Below are 21498 nucleotides of genomic sequence, written 5' to 3' on the forward strand. Positions count from 1 at the left end.
ATCGGCCTGGGGGCTCTGGTGAGGGTTCGGTGACCCCTCCTCAAGGGGGGGGTACTGTTGTGAATTCTGCTCTTGGGCTCCCTCCGGTGGTTATGAGTGGTAGTGCTGCGGTATTTGGATCGCAGCATTTGTCAGGTGTATCTATTTTTTGCAATTTGGGCTGGGCTATATAGCCTTGCTTGTTCCTTTAGTCAGTGCCAGTTGTCCATTGTTTTTGGAGGATTCACATCCCTTCTGGTCTCTCCTGTTCGCTGTGCTTTTTTTCAAAGATAAGTCCTGGCTTTGTTTTTGCTGTCCACCTGCTGTGGACCTTATGGTTCTGTGCATTTTTCATGTTTTGTCTTGTCCAGCCTTGTTGTGAAGGATTTTTTGCAGCCTAGCTGTGTCTCTGGAGATGCAGATATACCCTCCATGTCTTTAGTCAGATGTGGTGTTTTGTATTTTCTGTGGTGGATATTTTCTAGTGTTTTAATACTGACCGCATAGTACTCTGTTCTATCCTTTCTTTTTAGCTAGTATTGCCTCCTATGCTAAATCCTGATTTCATGTCTGCGTATGTTATTTCTCTCTCCTCTCACAGTCAATATTTGTGGGGGCGCTGTCTATCCTTTGGGGATTTTCTCTGAGGCAAGATAAGTTTCCTGTTTCTGTCTTTAGGGGTAGTTAATTCTTAGGCTGTGTCGAGGGGTCTAGGGAGCGTTAGGTACCCCCCACGGCTACTTCTAGTTGCGCTGCTAAGTTCAGGGTTTGCGGTCAGTACAGGTGCCACCTTCTCCAGAGTACGTCTCATGCTGCTCCAAGGCCACCAGATCATAACAGCTTGCCTGCTGAAATAAAAGCGGCTGGGCACGTTGTATTGTGGGACTGCCAATGCCATGAAGTTACGGAAGGTGTCAGTCTCCACCAGCCCGAATGAGAGCATCTCAAAGGACAGTAGTTTTGCAATGCCAGCATTCAGAGCCTGTGCTCGGGGGTGGTTTGCCGAGTATGGGCGCTTTTTCTCCCATGCCTGTGCTACCGATGGATGTAGACTGTCCTGGGAGTGTGAGGATGACAGGGAACGTGGTGCTGTGGGTGGAATTACACTGTGTCTCTGTACAACAGTGCCAGAGGTTCTTCCATAGCGATCCTGTGAGGAAGCCGAACCAGCTGTGTGTGAGCTGGAGGAAGAGGCTACAGCACGAGGTGAAGAGGTGGTAGGTGGCGCTGTAGGTTGCCCTAGGTCTTCAGTGTGTTTTTGTAACTCCACCACATGCTTGGTCCGCCCATGTATCCACATATTTGTGGTATTGAGGTTGCTGACACTTTTCTCTCTTTTCACTTTCTGATTACACAGCTTGCATTTGACAAAGCAAATGTCATCTGCAACTGTGTCAAAAAATGACCAGGCACTGCAAGTCTTGGGAGCGCTCGTTTTGGGTTTTGGAAGAGGCATGCTCCTAATGGGTGCCGAAGTGGAGGCTACAGACAACCCAGTCTGCCCCCTCCCTCTCCCTCCTTTTTGGGCCGTTCGGGGAATCTCTTCCTCAGAGCTGCTCCTACCACCTTCCTGTACTTTTCGCCATGATGGGTCAAGGACCTCATCATCTACACTACCCTCTTCCAACTGCTTCTCCTGGGTAGTCTCGGCAGCACAGTACGCACCAGAAAGTGGCACCTGAGTCTCATCATCAGATGCGTACTGAGGTGTGCTGACCTTAGGCACTGGCCCACCCGCCTCTTCAGATTCAGAGAGACAAAGCAGTTACCCATCACTGCATACTGCCTCTTCTTCCATTTTTCGAATGCTGCTTGGCTAGCCCCCTCTTTCCAAGCCAAGAGATTCAGAGAACAGAAGTAGAGATGGCTCCTGTCCAGGGCTCTCTGACTGGGCAATTTGGCAGGTGGTGAAGAGACAGATGGGTGCTCTTCAGTGCTCTGGACATGAGAGGATGTTTCACTAATTGAAGTCGATGCGTTAGCTGCCATCCATCCGACAATGGCTTTCACTTGTTTGTCCCGCAGCAGTGGGGTACGGCGAGCTCCTACAAAGCTGCGCATAAAGGACTGTTCCCTGGTAAAACTGGGGAATGCTGAGTCACTGGTGCCCGCAGTAGGCACAGAATCCCCATGTCCTCTCCGTGCAGAAACTCCACACCCATGACCACGTGCCTTACTCCCTGCCTTCTTCATCTTGGTAGACTGATAAAGATAGGCAGAAAAGTACTAAGGGCTTAGTGTGCTTATTCCTGAACAGCTGCTAACAGGTATAAGAAACACAAATTTTATAAAGTGTGGACTAGACTTTAATATGAGCTAATGTGGCCTACACAACTGTAAAGTGGAGTGTTTGGTGAACTTTATTTAGGTTTTTTTTTTTACAAAAAAAATGGATGTGCCCAAAGATGTCAAACCGATAGTATCACAAACTTTTTGTAGCTATTACAATGCAGGAAGGTAACCTACATGCAATAGATAAGGCTCCAAAAAATAGGCTAATACTAATCTGGCTGGGGCTGCAGGTCACAAGGCTGCAGAAAAGCTCCTCTATCTACACCTATATAGTGTTTGCACGCAATCTAGCTGGATACGGATTGAAACACACTAGTAGGAGAAATCAGGAAAAATGTGCAGCAGCACAAATGCAAAAAAGGACAATGTAACAGTATGAGGCAGTGACGCACACTGAGCGGACTACAACCAGATGTGGCTGCAGAATACACTGCAGCGTGAGCTGCACTCACACACACAGAGACCTTGCAGACAGCCGTGAACAGCACTGCAAGGCAAAAAAAAGCTTCTCACACAGCGGTTGCTACAGTAGCCTGGGTAAAGCACAATGAAGCAAATCGCTGTCTCAAACTGTTCCTCAGTCAGGACAGCAGGGTCCTGTCCCTAACTGAATTCACAGGAGAGTGAACCCAAAATGGCGGCGGCTTTTATAGTGCATCATGACATCATTTCGGCACCCAATCACAGTCATGCCATTAGTTACATGCCTAACATGCATAACAGGATGTGCCCACACTTCTTAGGATTCCTCATTGGTTGAATTAAATCAAACTGGCTCATAGCATTATGGGAACTTCCGCCGATTCCAGTATTCGATATTGCAAAAGTATCGGAACTCAGTATCGGAACTCCGATACCGCGAATATTGGCCGATACCCGATATTTGCAGTATCGGAATGCTCAACACTAGTCAGGAGGGAAAAAACAGAATCTAATACAGTAAGGACTCATCGTTGTACAGCGCTACAGATGGCATGTGGCTACTGTGCTGTAGGGGTTAATGCTGAGTCCCCACATACCTCTACCTGCAGATGTGGCTACAGTGCTGACGGGGTTAATGCTGAGTCCCCACATACCTCCACCTGCAGATGTGGCTACAGTGCTGACGGGGTTAATGCTGAGTCCCCACTTACCTCCACCTGCAGATGTGGCTACAGTGCTGACGGGGTTAATGCTGAGTCCCCACATACCTCCACCTGCAGATGTGGCTACAGTGCTTATGGGGTTAATGCTGAGTCCCCACATACCTCCACCTGCAGATGTGGCTACAGTGCTTATGGGGTTAATGCTGAGTCCCCACTTACCTCCACCTGCAGATGTGGCTACAGTGCTGACGGGGTTAATGCTGAGTCCCACATACCTCCACCTGCAGATGTGGCTACAGTGCTAGTAAAGATGAACTTGGCACACACACAATATGTAGATGCGAGAAATGAAAGTATTTAATGAGGTATAGTACATACAGTGACGTTTCGGTCTATACACAAGACCTTCATCAATGTACTGCAAATGAAATAGAAAAACATAATGAAAACGAAGTATATACAAAAAGGGGGTCCAATGTACTGACAGTAAGTTAATAGATACACTTAGCGCAATTCAATTATCAACCGTGACACAAAAGAATAGATACAGACAACAGAATGATGAGAGTAAATGGTTGAATACATCCTGAATATTATAGCTAATATCTTAGAAGCGCCTTTGACATCGTCCACAGTGAGGAATACACCAGTGCAGTCATAGTATGTTGTAATGAGACAAGAAGGAGTGGAGTGATTTGCCGAGCTATTTATAAACCACTATAGGTGGGGTGATCGAATATGATAAAACGGAAAAAAGAAAAAACAAGAAAGAAAGGGAAAAAGAATATTGGCCTACCCTCATACAATTGTTACGAGATATCAGGGTCATTAGGGGAACCAGGGTCCTGAGGAAAATGACAGGGTGATGTCTGATTGTCCCACAGGAATAATTCACAGTAATGCTGTGTGGGATAGGCAGAATAGATACATAGCAAAAGAGGGGAGAAGCCAGCGCTGCCTATGGTCAGAATGCAATACATAAAGTGCAAATGCACATATTGATTTATAACTGTATTTCAAAATGAGACATTTAGCAAAAAATTGATCAATTCTTTGAGCTACCCCGCCACGTCATGGCATTCTCATAATGGGGCAGTCCTACTCTACATTTTTTATATTCGCTGTGCCATAAAGGCCTCCTAAATAAATTAAAAGCAAGACCACATTAAATGCAAGCTGTACCTGGAGCATTTCTGAATCACTCCCATGGCGCCAGAGGGGCAAGCGAGGATAAAGGTTGACCAGGTCCAGGCATAGAAATTTCAGGTCCAACCTCCACACTGCCAAACCAGCACCACAGATAAAGGGTGAGACAGGCTGAGACACAGGTGCACAATCAAACAGAGCCTAGGGCAGGGCTGCTGTATGTGTGTACAGCAGCCTATCAGTCACAGAAACACAGAAAGAATGGCGCACGTGACCCAGCGTGCACGGCAACAGTGGTGGTCAGCCACGTACCAATATCAAAGCAAAAGAGGGGAGAAGAATTGATCAATTGTTTGCTAAATGTCTCATTTTTTAAATACAGTTAGAAATCAATATGTGCATGTGCACTTTGTTTTGCGTTCTGACCATAAGCAGCGCTGTCTTCTCCCCCTTTTTTACTTTGATATTGGTTTGTGGTTGACCACCACTGTTGCCGTGCGCGCTGGGTTATGTACGCCATTCTTTGTGTTTTTTTGTGATTGACCTAGGCTGCTGTACACACATAGAGCAGCCCTGCCCTAGGCTTTGTTTGATTGTGCACCTGTGTCCAAGCCTGTCTCACCCTTCATCTGTGGTGCTGGTTAGGCAGTGGGGAGGTTGTACCTGAAATATCTATGTCCAGACCTGGTCGACCTTTATCTGTGCTGCCATCTCTGGTACCATGGGAGTGATTCAGAAATGCTTTAGGTACAGATTGCATTTAATGTGGTCTTGCTTTTTAGAGGCCGTAATAGCACAGCGAATACAAAAAATGTAGAGTAGGACTGCCCCATTATGAGAATGCCATGACGTGGCGGGGTGGCTCAAAGAATTGATCAATTGTTTGCTAAATGTCTCATTTTTGAAATACAGTTAGAAATCAATATGTGCATGTACACTTTGTTTTGCGTTCTGACCATAAGCAGCGCTGGCTTCTCCCCCTTTTTTACTTTGATATTGGTTTGTGGTTGACCACCACTGTTGCCATGCGTGCTGGGTTATGTACGCCATTCTTTGTGTTTTTTTGTGATTGATCTAGGCTGCTGTACACACATACAGCAGCCCTGCCCTAGGCTTTGTTTGATTGTGCACCTGTGTCCAAGCCTGTCTCACCCTTCATCTGTGGTGCTGGTTAGGCAGTGTGGAGGTTGTACCTGAAATGTCTATGTCCAGACGTGACTGGTCGACCTTTATCTTTGCTGCCCTCTCTGGTGCCATGGGAGTGATTCAGAAATGCTTCAGGTACAGCCAGTGGCGTAAGAAGGGGGGTGCGAGGGGGGCGGTCCGCCCCGGGCGGCACAATGCGGGGGGCGTCCGGCGCTGCAGGAGGAGAAAGAGAAAAAAAAAAGACGCCCCTTTAAATCTTCGGGCGGCGCCGTCTGCCGCCACGACCAGGCTCCCCCCACCCCCGGGGCCCCCGCCCCCCGCTCTAATACTCACCTCTCCTGGTTCCTGTGGCGCCGGCAGCTGCAGCGTCCTCTGACTCTGCGACGTCTCAGAGCAGAGGGCGCGATGACGTCACTACTGTGCGCGCCGCTCAGCCTCTCTGTCCTGAGCGTCGCAAAGCCGGAGAGACGCTGACTACTGCACCGGACCTGCGCTAGGAACGGGAGAGGTGAGGATTTTACTTTTTTTTTTTTTCTTTATGTCTGACTCTGTCTGGGGGCAATGCTGGACACACTGGGGCAATACTGGAGACCATGGGGCAGATTGCTGGACACAGTGGGGCAATACTGGAGACCATGGGGCAGAATGCTGGACACACTGGGGCAATACTGGAGACCATGGGGCAGATTGCTGGACACACTGGGGCAATACTGGAGACCATGGGGCAGAATGCTGGACACACTGGGGCAATACAGGAGACTATGGGGCAGATTGCTGGACACACTGGGGCAATACTGGAGACCATGGGGCAGAATGCTGGACACACTGGGACAATAAAGGAGACTATGGGGCAGATTGCTGGACACACTGAATACTGGAGACCATGGGGCAGATTTCAGGACACATTGAGGCAATGCTGGAGACCCTGGGGCAGACTTCTGGACATACTGGGGCAATACTGGAGACCATGGGGCAGATTGCTGGACACACCGGGGCAATACTGGAGACCATGGGGCAGATTGCTGGACACACTGGGGCAATACTGGAGACCATGGGGCAGATTGCTGGACACACTGGGGTAATACTGGAGACCATGGGGCAGAATGCTGGACACACTGGGGCAATACTGGAGACCATGGGGCAGAATGCTGGACACACTGGGGCAATACAGGAGACCATGGGGCAGATTGCTGGACACACTGGGGCAATACTGGAGACCCTGGGGCAGATTTCTGGACACATTGAGGCAATGCTGGAGACCCAGGGGCAGACTTCTGGACACACTGGGGCAATGCTGGACACTGGGGCAGATTGCTGGACACACTGGGGGTAATATGCTGGACACACTGGGGCAATGCTGGACACTGGGGGTAATATGCTGGACACACTGGGGGTAATATGCTGGACACACTGGGGCAGACTGCTGGACACACTGGGGCAATGCTGGACACTGGGGCAGATTGCTGGACACACTGGGGGCAGTGCTGGACATACTGGGGCAGATTGCTGGACACACTGAGGGTAATATGCTGGACACACTGGGGCAGATTGCTGGACAACATGGGGGTAATATGCTGGACACACTGGCGCAGATTGCTGGACACACTGGGGGCAATATGCTGGACACACTGGGGGTAATATGCTGGACACACTGGGGGCAGGACTTGAGGCATGGGCAGAATGTAGATACGGGGCATGATTGGAGACACGGGGCAGGATTGGATCATGGGGCAGGACGGATACGATGGAGGCTGGTGGGGCAGGATGGGGAGATCATATGGGGTAGAATGGATACTCATGAGGGCAGGATGCGAGAACATATGGCTGGAGCCAGGAATGAGATAAACGGGGCCAGGATGGGGAATAGTGTTACCATAGGGGCTAATTAAGGGATATTATTACTGCAGTGATGTATTTATTTTATTTTTTGAGTATACTGTTTTAAATGGGGGGGCGGTCCTGTTACTGTGCAGAGTGACACTATATCACCTTTTTTTCTTCATGTGATGTAATGTAGAAGTTGTGAAAAATTAAGTAATGTGTTCTGCAAGCGGAGCTCGAGATAACTGTGTTATTTCCTGCAGAAACGAGTCCTGGCTGGAAGGAATGATGGCGGTCTGTGCTGGATGAAAGATGAAGGACTTCACCTAGAGACGTCACTGGTGAGTCAGTGTTACCTATACACTGACACTATACACTGTATACTATATAGAGGTCCTGTGTATAATGTCACCAGTGATCTCTGTATTACCTCTACACAGACACTGCATACTAAGTACAGATCTCCTGTGAATACTGGCACTTATGGTGATAGTATTGTGTTTTTTTTTTTTATTACTGATCAGTATTGTAGTATTCAGTCACTATGTGGTGGTAATATGTGTTCTGGAAATGGTGTTGTGGTATTTGTCCCTTGTATGTAGTATTATTCGGTCACTATGTGGCCTGGTCATGGTGTGGTGGTATTAAGTCACAGGTTTGGCATGTGGGGGTGACACCATTAGGCCCAGTTTAAGTTCTACAAAACAGGAAAACCATTTTTGGTAACCTTTGTGTGTATTGAGCCGGGGGAGGGGGGGGGGCGCCAAACTCGGGAACAGCCCCGGGCGGCAAAAGCTCTAGCTACGCCTCTGGGTACAGCTTGCATTTTTTTATGTGGATCGCCCCCAGAGTAGGGCAGTGGGGTACTCGGCACCAGGTCCTGCGGTTCGGAGGATGTCACAGTGGTTGACCCGGTCCGTGGCCCTCAGGGGTGTCCAGTAAAAGAGTTTATATATGGGCAAGGTGCAGTAAAGAACGAGGAGACAGGTTTGCAGTCTTTTACCTTGTTTACTGAAGACTTCAGATAGTATCCTCAGCCCAGAGCGCCAGATGACAGGGCAGGCAGAGTCCGGTCGGTCTGAAGGCAATTCCAGAGTCCCCTTATCCAGGTGGGAAATCAGTAGCCTTCCTTCTAGCGCCTGGGTGTTGTAGTACCTCCCTGCTGAGCTTCTCGGTAAGGTCCTCACAACTCTTGTAGATGTTCTATATGTTATTTCTTCCTCTCTGTTCCCCAGATGGTGTGAATAGGACAAACCCGTATGACTGACGGCTTGGGGCTTGTTTATAGGGACCCTAGAGACGCCCCAACCCCCACAAGTTGCCACAGTGTCTTCTTAGGTATAAAGGTCGGACAGCCAACCTGGAATTGACTGTCCTGCCGGTCTCTGGAGCAAGGCTTAGAGACAGTTACTCCCTCGGTGTTCCCGGCTACCGGCTTCTGCACCTCAGAAAGGAGCAGCTGGTTCCTGGCTGATCTCCCTCTGGTATTTCTCTCCTGTGCTCTGCTTTCCTGCATACTCTCTGCAGTATGTTCACCTTTAGGTGTCTTTTCCCAGGAGTTGCAGCACGTGATGCAAGCAGAGCTCCTCTCCTTCTCACTGCCTGACAGGAACTGAACTCTTTTTCCTCCAGATCAGGATGTAAGTAGGGAAGCTCACCCTAAACAGGCTTAGAGCTCCCCCTTCTGGTCTGGAGTGTGAACATGTTGCATGTGTGTGATACCTGAATGTGGTTGTCTTTCATTGCCTTCAGACATGACATCACTTCTCCCTTGAAAGGATAATGACATCACAGCGACGACCAGGACACTGGGGCGCCGCATATGCACCCTGTGATGTCCATGAGCCGGGACCGCGCAACCGGAAGTGATATACCGGAAGTGACGCGGGTATGTGAAGACGAGTGCGTGCGCTCCATTGGGTAGTAAGTAGGTGGTGTTATGACCTAGTATGCATTCCACGGTGTGGGCATGCGCATTAGGAAGGTGTGACAAGTACAAGATGTGTACTATGAGCGCTGGTGCAGCAGAGGAAAGGAAACAGGTGGAAGCGTGATCCTGTGGTTGGGTCCTAATCGTAGTGCACAGAGAGGTCTAGTAGAGTCGGTTCTGTAAAAAGAGGCTCATGGATATCACAGGGCGCATAAAAAGACAGGCTGCACACCTAGGTGTCACACTGGACAAGCGGTGGACACTGCGTCCGTGACTCCTATACAGCGCCCTCACTTGGTAAGCTAACGGGCTCATGGGCATACACTCTTTATGCGACATGTCTCAGCTTGGGACTTCGCTCTAACTTAGCCCTCCCCCTTTTTTGTTTTTACCCGTAGTGGCCGCCTCCACCCATTAAACAGGAGCCATTTACTCACAGGGTATGTATCTATTCTGCCCATCCCACACAGCATTACTGTGACTTATTCCTATGGGACAATCAGACATTACCCTGTCATTTTCCTCAGGACCCTGGTTCCCCTAATGACCCTGATATCTCGTAACAATTGTATGAGGGTAGGCCAATATTCTTTTTCCCTTTTTTTCTTGTTTTTTCCGTTTTATCATATTCGATCACCCCACCTATAGTGGTTTATAAATAGCTCGGCAAATCACTCCACTCCTCCTTGTCTCATTACGACATACTATGACTGCACTGGTGTATTCCTCACTGTGGACGATGTCAAAGGCGCTTCTAAGATATTAACTATAATATTCAGGATGTATTCAACCATTTACTCTCATCATTCTGTTGTCTGTATCTATTCCTTTGTGTCACGGTTGATAATGAATTGCGTTAAGTGTATCTATTAACTGTCAGTACATTGGACCCCCTTTTTGTATATACTTCGTTTTCATTATGTTTTTGTATTTCATTTGCAGTACATTGATGAAGGTCTTGTGTATAGACCGAAACGTCACTGTATGTACTATACCTCATTAAATACTTTCATTTCTCGCATCTACATATTATGTGTGTGCCAAGTTCATCTTTACTAGTATCACAGCTTGGGCACCTACTTGAGCACCACTCCCTAGTAGTGCGTACATTATTTATATCAGTGACTACAGTGCTCACGGGGTTAATGCTGAGTCCCCACACACCTCCACCTGCAGATGTGGCTACAGTGCTGACGGGATTAATGATGTTATGATGTGTACAGAGCGGACCTGTGTGTGTATGATGTGTATAGAGCGGACCTGTGTGTGTATGATGTGTATAGAGCGGACCTGTGTGTATGATGTGTATACAGCGGACCTGTGTGTATGATGTGTTCAGAGCGGACGTGTGTGTATGATGTGTACACCAGACCAGTGTGAGTATCACATGTATAGCGGACCTGCGTGTGCGTGTGATGTGTACAGAGTGGACCTGTGTGTGCATCGTGTGTATGGAGCGGATCTGTGTATGTTTGTGTGTATCATGTGTATAGAGCGGACCTGTGTGTGTATGATGTGTACGGAGCGGACCTGTGTGTGTATGATGTGTATAGAGCGGACCTGTGTGTATGATGTGTATACAGCGGACCTGTGTGTATGATGTGTTCAGAGCGGACGTGTGTGTATGATGTGTACACCAGACCAGTGTGAGTATCATGTGTATAGCGGACCTGCGTGTGCGTGTGATGTGTACAGAGTGGACCTGTGTGTGCATCGTGTGTATGGAGCGGATCTGTGTATGTTTGTGTGTATCATGTGTATAGAGCGGACCTGTGTGTGTATGATGTGTACGGAGCGGATCTGTGTGTGTATGATGTGTATAGAGCGGACCTGTGTGTGTATGATGTGTATAGAGCGGACCTGTGTGTATGATGTGTATACAGCGGACCTGTGTGTATGATGTGTTCAGAGCGGACGTGTGTGTATGATGTGTACACCAGACCAGTGTGAGTATCACATGTATAGCGGACCTGCGTGTGCGTGTGATGTGTACAGAGTGGACCTGTGTGTGCATCGTGTGTATGGAGCGGATCTGTGTATGTTTGTGTGTATCATGTGTATAGAGCGGACCTGTGTGTGTATGATGTGTACGGAGCGGACCTGTGTGTGTATGATGTGTATAGAGCGGACCTGTGTGTATGATGTGTATACAGCGGACCTGTGTGTATGATGTGTTCAGAGCGGACGTGTGTGTATGATGTGTACACCAGACCAGTGTGAGTATCATGTGTATAGCGGACCTGCGTGTGCGTGTGATGTGTACAGAGTGGACCTGTGTGTGCATCGTGTGTATGGAGCGGATCTGTGTATGTTTGTGTGTATCATGTGTATAGAGCGGACCTGTGTGTGTATGATGTGTACGGAGCGGACCTGTGTGTGTATGATGTGTATAGAGCGGACCTGTGTGTGTATGATGTGTATAGAGCAGACCTGTGTGTATGATGTGTATACAGCGGACCTGTGTGTATGATGTGTTCAGAGCGGACGTGTGTGTATGATGTGTACACCAGACCAGTGTGAGTATCACATGTATAGCGGACCTGCGTGTGCGTGTGATGTGTACAGAGTGGACCTGTGTGTGCATCGTGTGTATGGAGCGGATCTGTGTATGTTTGTGTGTATCATGTGTATAGAGCGGACCTGTGTGTGTATGATGTGTACGGAGCGGACCTGTGTGTGTATGATGTGTATAGAGCGGACCTGTGTGTATGATGTGTATACAGCGGACCTGTGTGTATGATGTGTTCAGAGCGGACGTGTGTGTATGATGTGTACACCAGACCAGTGTGAGTATCATGTGTATAGCGGACCTGCGTGTGCGTGTGATGTGTACAGAGTGGACCTGTGTGTGCATCGTGTGTATGGAGCGGATCTGTGTATGTTTGTGTGTATCATGTGTATAGAGCGGACCTGTGTGTGTATGATGTGTACGGAGCGGACCTGTGTGTGTATGATGTGTATAGAGCGGACCTGTGTGTGTATGATGTGTACGGAGCGGACCTGTGTGTGTATGATGTGTACGGAGCGGACCTGTGTGTGTATGATCTGTATAGAGCGGACCTGTGTGTATGATGTGTACAGAGCGGACCTGTGTGTATGATGTGTTCAGAGCGGACGTGTGTGTATGATGTGTACACCAGACCAGTGTGAGTATCACATGTATAGCGGACCTGCATGTGCGTGTGATGTGTACAGAGTGGACCTGTGTGTGCATCGTGTGTATGGAGCGGATCTGTGTATGTTTGTGTGTATCATGTGTATAGAGCGGACCTGTGTGTGTATGATGTGTACGGAGCGGACCTGTGTGTGTATGATGTGTACAGAGCGGACCTGTGTGTATGATGTGTTCAGAGCGGACGTGTGTGTATGATGTGTACACCAGACCAGTGTGACTATCACATGTATAGCGGACCTGCGTGTGCGTGTGATGTGTACAGAGTGGACCTGTGTGTGCATCGTGTGTATGGAGCGGATCTGTGTATGTTTGTGTGTATCATGTGTATAGAGCGGACCTGTGTGTGTATGATGTGTACGGAGCGGACCTGTGTGTGTATGATGTGTATAGAGCGGACCTGTGTGTGTATGATGTGTACGGAGCGGACCTGTGTGTGTATGATGTGTACGGAGCGGACGTGTGTGTGTATGATCTGTATAGAGCGGACCTGTGTGTATGATGTGTACAGAGCGGACGTATGTATGATGTGTACACCTGACCAGTGTGAGTATCACGTGTATAGCGGACCTGCGTGTGCGTGTGATGTGTACAGAGCGGACCTGTGTGTGCATTGTGTGTACGGAGCGGATCTGTGTATGTGTGTGTGTATCATGTGTATGGAGGGTACCAGCGTCTGTGTATTGTGTGTATGGAACAGAGCTGTGTGTGATGAAGCGGTCATCAAATAAAATAACTATACAGGGACTACAAAGATTGAACTGCAGAGGACTGGGGTCCTGTAATGAAGTGAAGGCTTTTTCAGACTGTTTGAGACATTGTCTGGAGAAGAAAACATGAGCGCTACTGTGGAGACATGGGGGAGGTCAGTGGGTGCTCTTGTCTGCTGTCCTGGGACCACATGGACCATGGCTCATCCCACTGAACGCCCGCTCTCCTTTTTCCATGGGCATAATACTACTCAGACAACACAGATGAGGGTAAAACAGCATGGCAATCCTTTACTGAACCACCAAAAGACAATAACATATAGAACAGGACAAGCAAAATACCCAAGATGGTGGAAATTACAGAGTTTCATTCTGGCGCACAGCAATTAGAGCAGCTGCGACTTACCTCCACTTGCAGAGCCGAACACTAGATATATGACTGATCTGTGCTTACAGGACCTGTGCTGATGTCATAGTCATGTGATCAAACATATGGCTGGGAGGAGTCAGGGGAACCCATGATCAGGAGCCTCTGTTCTATGTAGGACTATGTAGGTGTTGGTTGAGTTTATGTTTGGGATTAGGATAGATTTATAATGTATGCAAAGTGGACCTGTGTGTGTGTGATGTGTACAGAGCGGACCTGTGTGTGTATGAGGTGTACAGAGCGGACCTGTGTGTATGAGGTGTACGGAGCAGACCTGTGTGTGTGTGTATGTGATGTGTACAGAGCGAACATGTGTGTGTATGAGGTGTACAACAGAGTGGACCTGTGTGTATGAGGTCTACGGAGCGGACCTGTGTGTGTGATGTGTACAGAGCGAACCTGTGTGTGTATGAGGTGTACAGAGCGGACCTGTGTGTATGAGGTGTACGGAGCAGACCTGTGTGTGTGTGTATGTGATGTGTACAGAGCGAACATGTGTGTGTATGAGGTGTACAGAGCGGACCTGTGTGTATTATGTGTATAGAGCAGAGCTGTGTGTGTTTGAGGTGTACGGAGCGGACATGTGTGTATGAGGTGTACGGAGCAGACCTGTGTGTGTGTGTATGTGATGTGTACAGAGCGAACATGTGTGTGTATGAGGTGTACAGAGCGGACCTGTGTGTATTATGTGTATAGAGCAGAGCTGTGTGTGTTTGAGGTGTACGGAGCGGACCTGTGTGTGTGTGTATGTGATGTGTACAGAGCGAACATGTGTGTGTATGAGGTGTACAGAGCGGACCTGTGTGTATTATGTGTATAGAGCAGAGCTGTGTGTGTTTGAGGTGTACGGAGCGGACCTGTGTGTATGAGGTGTACGGAGCAGACCTGTGTGTGTGTGTGTGTATGTGATGTGTACAGAGCGAACATGTGTGTGTATGAGGTGTACAGAGCGGACCTGTGTGTATTATGTGTATAGAGCAGAGCTGTGTGTGTTTGAGGTGTACGGAGCGGACATGTGTGTATGAGGTGTACGGAGCAGACCTGTGTGTGTGTGTATGTGATGTGTACAGAGCGAACATGTGTGTGTATGAGGTGTACAGAGCGGACCTGTGTGTATTATGTGTATAGAGCAGAGCTGTGTGTGTTTGAGGTGTACGGAGCGGACCTGTGTGTATGAGGTGTACGGAGCAGACCTGTGTGTGTGTGTATGTGATGTGTACAGAGCGAACATGTGTGTGTATGAGGTGTACAGAGCGGACCTGTGTGTATTATGTGTATAGAGCAGAGCTGTGTGTGTTTGAGGTGTACGGAGCGGACCTGTGTGTATGAGGTGTACGGAGCAGACCTGTGTGTGTGTGTGTGTATGTGATGTGTACAGAGCGAACATGTGTGTGTATGAGGTGTACAGAGCGGACCTGTGTGTATTATGTGTATAGAGCAGAGCTGTGTGTGTTTGAGGTGTACGGAGCGGACATGTGTGTATGAGGTGTACGGAGCAGACCTGTGTGTGTGTGTATGTGATGTGTACAGAGCGAACATGTGTGTGTATGAGGTGTACAGAGCGGACCTGTGTGTATTATGTGTATAGAGCAGAGCTGTGTGTGTTTGAGGTGTACGGAGCGGACCTGTGTGTATGAGGTGTACGGAGCAGACCTGTGTGTGTGTGTATGTGATGTGTACAGAGCGAACATGTGTGTGTATGAGGTGTACAGAGCGGACCTGTGTGTATTATGTGTATAGAGCAGAGCTGTGTGTGTTTGAGGTGTACGGAGCGGACCTGTGTGTATATGATGTGTACAGAGCAGACGTGTGTGTATGATGTCTACACCAGACCGTGTATAGCGGACCTGCGTGCGTGCGTGTGACGTGTACAGAGTGGACCTGTGTGTACAGATTGGACCTGTGTGTGCATCTTGTGTACGGCGCGGACCTGTGTGTGCATCGTGTGTATGGAGACTATTTGAGACATTGTCTGGAGAAGAAAACATGAGCGCTACTGTGGAGATATGGGGGAGGTCAGTGGGTGCTCTTGTCTGCTGACCTGAGACCACATGGACCAAGGCTCATCCCACTGAACGCCCGCTCTCCTTTTCCCATTGGCATAATACTACTCAGACAACACAGATGAGGGTAAAACGGCATGGCAATCCTTTACTGAACCACCAAAAGACAATAACATATAGAGCAGGACAAGCAAAATACCCAAGATGGTGGAAATTACAGAGTTTCATTCTTCTGACGCACCACGATTAGAGCAGCTGCGACTTTGGAACTTCCAGGATTGACTACCCTCACCAATGGCACCCCGCTTTTGGTGGGTACCCACAGAGAGGCGATAACAACAAGTTTAGAATGCTGACAGCCTATTGATATACGTGACCAGGTGGCCTGATTGTCCCAACCTGGATTCTCTGAACATTTTTGAAGGTTCAATGATGATCAATGGAGCAGATCTGTATTCTTCCAGCCAGGGTCGTGGACCCTTAAGCTGGCATCCTGTAGAATCGTCCTGGGAACAGAGGCATATCGTCCTTTTATAGTTCACAACTGTTCTTCAGGTATCATCCACAGGTCAGGGGGAGGTAGATGAGAATAACTCTCATTGTTTGAGTATTTAATCAATCTGCATAGCAAGTCCTTCACTGTTTGCAGAACAACAAGCTACATGGATTTATACATTGGATAATCAAAATATTATGAAACATCGATTGTTCAATGGCCCTCCATCCCTGTTTTGCAAAGACAGCAGGCAATAACCTATAGGAGCTGATATAAGAGGCATGCAGCTGCAATAAAACATTCAAACAATAGTCTATCATTCTTGACCGACCGAAGAAAGCCACGTTTGATGTAATTACGATTAAATGCTGTGTCGTCACAGCTACCATGAGTACTGTGTCATGCCAGCTCTAAAGCATCCTGAGACTATTCGTGTGGATATCCTACAGATAGACCAACCAATCTATACAGTATCTCCTAAACTGTTACCAAATCTTCCTATCAAAAAATGGAGAAAATTCAAAATATAGAAAATTTCAATAGTCCATAAACCACACTTAAAAGCATAAAAAGGCTATAGGGTAGTTCATGATACGACATCACATTGCAAGGCCATGTACAATTAATGACCAGTGGGAATAAATATAAGATCTCTATACAAGCAATTCTGTAATATATCCATACATGGGGGGCAAAAAACATCGACCAGACTATATGTGTAAGAAGGGTAGAATTGCAAGATAATTTAAGCACACTATTTTATGCCCAGAGTGGAGGTAACAATATAGTAGACAAAAATAATTAAAAAAAGGTTGTAAAATACATAGGAAGAGAATAGCATGCAAATTGGACTATATTACCTTTCAGAAATCAAGTAAAACATAGCTGTCACATCAAATTAATTAAATATAATACGCTGAAAATCACTAGAAACAATTGCACTGTTATTTGCCTGTTGTAGAGCAAAAACAATCCAGATAAAGTACAGAAGTATACAGTGGGGCAAAAAAGTATTTAGTCAGTCAGCAATAGTGCAAGTTCCACCACTTAAAAAGATAAGAGGCGTCTGTAATTTACATCATAGGTAGACCTCAACTATGGGAGACAAACTGATAAAAAAAAATCCAGAAAATCACATTGTCTGTTTTTTTAACATTTTTTTTGCATTTTATGGTGGAAAATAAGTATTTGGTCAGAAACAAACAATCAAGATTTCTGGCTCTCACAGACCTGTAACTTCTTCTTTAAGAGTCTCCTCTTTCCTCCACTCATTACCTGTAGTAATGGCACCTGTTAAAACTTGTTATCAGTATAAAAAGACACCTGTGCACACCCTCAAACAGTCTGACTCCAAACTCCACTATGGTGAAGACCAAAGAGCTGTCAAAAGACAACAGAAACAAAATTGTAGCCCTGCACCAGGCTGGGAAGACTGAATCTGCAATAGCCAACCAGCTTGGAGTGAAGAAATCAACAGTGGGAGCAATAATTAGAAAATGGAAGACATACAAGACCACTGATAATCTCCCTCGATCTGGGGCTCCACGCAAAATCCCACCCCGTGGGGTCAGAATGATCACAAGAACGGTGAGCAAAAATCCCAGAACCACGCGGGGGGACCTAGTGAATGAACTGCAGAGAGCTGGGACCAATGTAACAAGGCCTACCATAAGTAACACACTACGCCACCATGGACTCAGATCCTGCAGTGCCAGACGTGTCCCACTGCTTAAGCCAGTACATGTCCGGGCCCGTCTGAAGTTTGCTAGAGAGCATTTGGATGATCCAGAGGAGTTTTGGGAGAATGTCCTATGGTCTGATGAAACCAAACTGGAACTGTTTGGTAGAAACACAACTTGTCGTGTTTGGAGGAAAAAGAATACTGAGTTGCATCCATCAAACACCATACCTACTGTAAAGCATGGTGGTGGAAACATCATGCTTTGGGGCTGTTTCTCTGCAAAGGGGCCAGGACGACTGATCCGGGTACATGAAAGAATGAATGGGGCCATGTATCGTGAGATTTTGAGTGCAAACCTCCTTCCATCAGCAAGGGCATTGAAGATGAAACGTGGCTGGGTCTTTCAACATGACAATGATCCAACGCACACCGCCAGGGCAACGAAGGAGTGGCTTCGTAAGAAGCATTTCAAGGTCCTGGAGTGGCCTAGCCAGTCTCCAGATCTCAACCCTATAGAAAACCTTTGGAGGGAGTTGAAAGTCCGTGTTGCCAAGCGAAAAGCCAAAAACATCACTGCTCTAGACTAGATCTGCATGGAGGAATGGGCCAACATACCAACAACAGTGTGTGGCAACCTTGTGAAGACTTACAGAAAACGTTTGACCTCTGTCATTGCCAACAAAGGATATATTACAAAGTATTGAGATGAAATTTTGTTTCTGACCAAATACTTATTTTCCACCATAATATGCAAATAAAATGTTAAAAAAACAGACAATGTGATTTTCTGGATTTTTTTTTTCTCAGTTTGTCTCCCATAGTTGAGGTCTACCTATGATGTAAATTACAGACGCCTCTCATCTTTTTAAGTGGTGGAACTTGCACTATTGCTGACTGACTAAATACTTTTTTGCCCCACTGTACTACCACCTAGTGGTGTGTGTTAGTAAACGTAGACTGCAGCTCAAAAAGGAATCCCTTTTATTGCCTCACTCCATTCAGATCTTTCATTCAAATAAAAACTTACATGAGAGAGGTATGTAAAATGTACTTTTCGTGTAGGCTTTTTTTGAAGGGGTATATGTACGGAGCGGACCTGTGTGTGTATCATGTGTACGGAGCAGAGCTGTGTGTGAATGATCTCTACAGAGTGGACCTCTGTGTGTATCATATGTGCAGAGCAGATGTCATGATCCATGTTTAGATCTGTGGCAGATCTGGTTTCCCTCTGATTTAAACCTTTTTTCCTTTCTGGTAATTGGGGGTTAATACAGTTCCACACAAGCAGGCCTTTGCCCAATTGCTACATACTTTCACCGATGAGTGTAAGGTGCTGCGTAGTGAGGTGGTGCAGAAGTTGCAGCAATTGTTGGGGTTTTGGGCCTAGGCTCAGGTACAGGCTCAAACAGAACCCAAGATATCTCTCCCAGACAGGTTCTCTGGAGGGAGAGATACATTTTTGGTTTTTAAGGAAGCCTGCAAGTTGTACTTCAGGTTCCGCCCTCGTTCATCAGGGAGTGAGGAACAACAGGTGGGAATCATCGTTTCCCTTCTTAAGGATGATCCCCAATCCTGGGCCTTCTCCCTGTCGACCGGTTCACCATCCCTATGGTCAGTGGACGAGTTTTTTTACGGCTCTAGCGCTGGTGTATGGTGATCCAGATGGCGTTTCCCTGGCGGAATCCCGACTCCGTAAGATCAAGCAGGGGGGTCGGCCAGCTGAGGAGTACTATTCAGAGTTCAGGAGGTGGGCCACTGACACACAGTGGAATGACCCTGCCCTTAGGAGCCATTTTGTGCAGGGTCTGTCCCCTAAGTTGCAAGATACCCTGGTGCAGTACGCAGCCCCCAGGTCGTTGGAGGCCGCTATGTCCCTTGCCATCCGGGTGGATAGACGCTTGAGGGAGAGGCATACACCAAATGTGCCCCCTGTGGTCCTTGCTAGGGAGGAGGACACACCTGGGCAGGCGGACGAACCCATGCTGGTGGGAGGAGTTGGTTCCCAAACTGGGGTGCCTGTGGTTCGCCGTGGAGTGGGGGCATGTTTCTACTGTGGGCAGACCGGTCATTTTATCAATGTCTGCCCAGCGCGTGCCAAAGTACCTGCACCATCCAAAGAGCCGTGTCCCCCTGGTCGTGTGGAGGGAGGTGACCAGGGTGTGTATATTTCCTCCATTTTTTCATCTCAGTGTACCTTACCTGCTGAGGTGGTTATTGGTGGGGTAACTGAGAATATTCCGGTGCTTGTGGAGCAGGAGTCAATTTGGTGGATGCTCATTTTGTCCAGACCCATGGCCTGATGAGTAGGACGCTAGCAAAACCCTTAAGCGTCCAGGCCATTGACTCTGCTCCGCTCAGCCAGGGGAGCATTACACAAGTCATAGACAATATACATCTGCGTATAGGGGCATGTCATGAAGAGTCATTATCATGCTATGTCTTGGAGGGCATACCAACTCCCATGGTTTTAGGACTCCCTTGGTTGAAAAGACATAACCCGGTCATAGACTGGCGGTCCAGGGAAGTAGTCAGCTGGGGTCAGTCGTGTAAGGACTGCTGCCCGGGAGCTACGATCTCTTGCAGTTCTTCTAAAACCTACCCCTTCCCCTTCAGTGGGGGCAGCAGAGATCCTGCCAGGGACTAGGGGCAAGACTTCACCCTCACTACAGGTTAACCCGGTGGGTCAGAGACCTCTTAGGAGGAAGGGTCAGATGAGGGTGGTGGTTCCCTCAGAGCATTGTGGGGGTGTGAGTGTAGTGACACAGGGGGGACGCCTCTATTGTCAATTCCTCAAAGAATTCTCCGTCCTGTGGAAATAAACGTTCAGGTCCGGATCTGTGTGTCAATGAGTACGTATAGGTGTCCACCAAAAACATCAGGTGGAAGTTTGCAACTGGGACCTGGAGTTCCAGGGTGATTGGGCTATATCGGGTGTCAGCCATTCTCAGCCTGGGGACTTTTCAGTTGGAGTTACCCCCAGTTATGCATGTACACAACTTATTCCCCAGGTTGGCGCTCTGGAGATTTGTGGCTCCTCCGGAGCCTACGTTGCTGGCATTTTCATCAGGTCGCGTTTGCCATAAACCTGAGAGTCAGGTGACTGATGAGGTGAACTCTGGTGGATCGAGGCGTCCTCACCGTAGATAGGTCTGGTGAGGTCTGATGTTGAGTGTCCAGAGGCTACTCATTGAAAGGGGGGTACTGTTACGATCCATGTTTGGATCTGTGGCATATCTGGTTTCCCTCTGATTTAAACCTTTTTTCCTTTCTAGTCATTGGGGGTTAATGCAGTAAACCCCCCCGATGGCCGCTGGTGTTATTGCATTGCATTGCTGCTGGGTCAGCTGATGTTTGTGACCACTCCCACCATCCTTTATAAGGTCACCTGGTGCATCAGCTGATTGTTGGTTATACAGTTCCTTTCAGGAGACCAACCTTGCAGTAGCAGCTCCCTAGTGTCAGCCTAGTCTGGTGTTTGGAGCTCAGTTGCTGAACTATCTGTATTGAGTCTGCAGCGGTGTGCACAAGCTAAGTTCTGAGTTTTGTTTCTTTGTAGTTTGTGCATTCACCTTTTGGTATCGTGTTCCCTTCACTCTCATATTGTTTATTC

At 47.8% G+C, this 21498-nt stretch overlaps 1 protein-coding gene across 1 annotated transcript in view; it reads right to left on the reverse strand.

Moving 5' to 3' along the window:
- The window catches only part of LOC138665362 (oocyte zinc finger protein XlCOF22-like), a 101383-nt gene extending 87642 nt beyond the window's left edge, over positions 1-13741 (reverse strand). Inside the window, exon 1 of the mRNA XM_069752779.1 lies at positions 13688-13741. The gene's annotated coding sequence lies outside the window, so the exon portion shown is untranslated. The remainder of the gene's footprint in view (positions 1-13687) is intronic.
- Positions 13742-21498: the final 7757 nt, after the last annotated feature.

The sequence above is a fragment of the Ranitomeya imitator genome, chromosome 2 (genome assembly GCF_032444005.1).
Source record: "Ranitomeya imitator isolate aRanImi1 chromosome 2, aRanImi1.pri, whole genome shotgun sequence".
NCBI classification, from domain to species: Eukaryota; Metazoa; Chordata; class Amphibia; order Anura; family Dendrobatidae; genus Ranitomeya; species Ranitomeya imitator.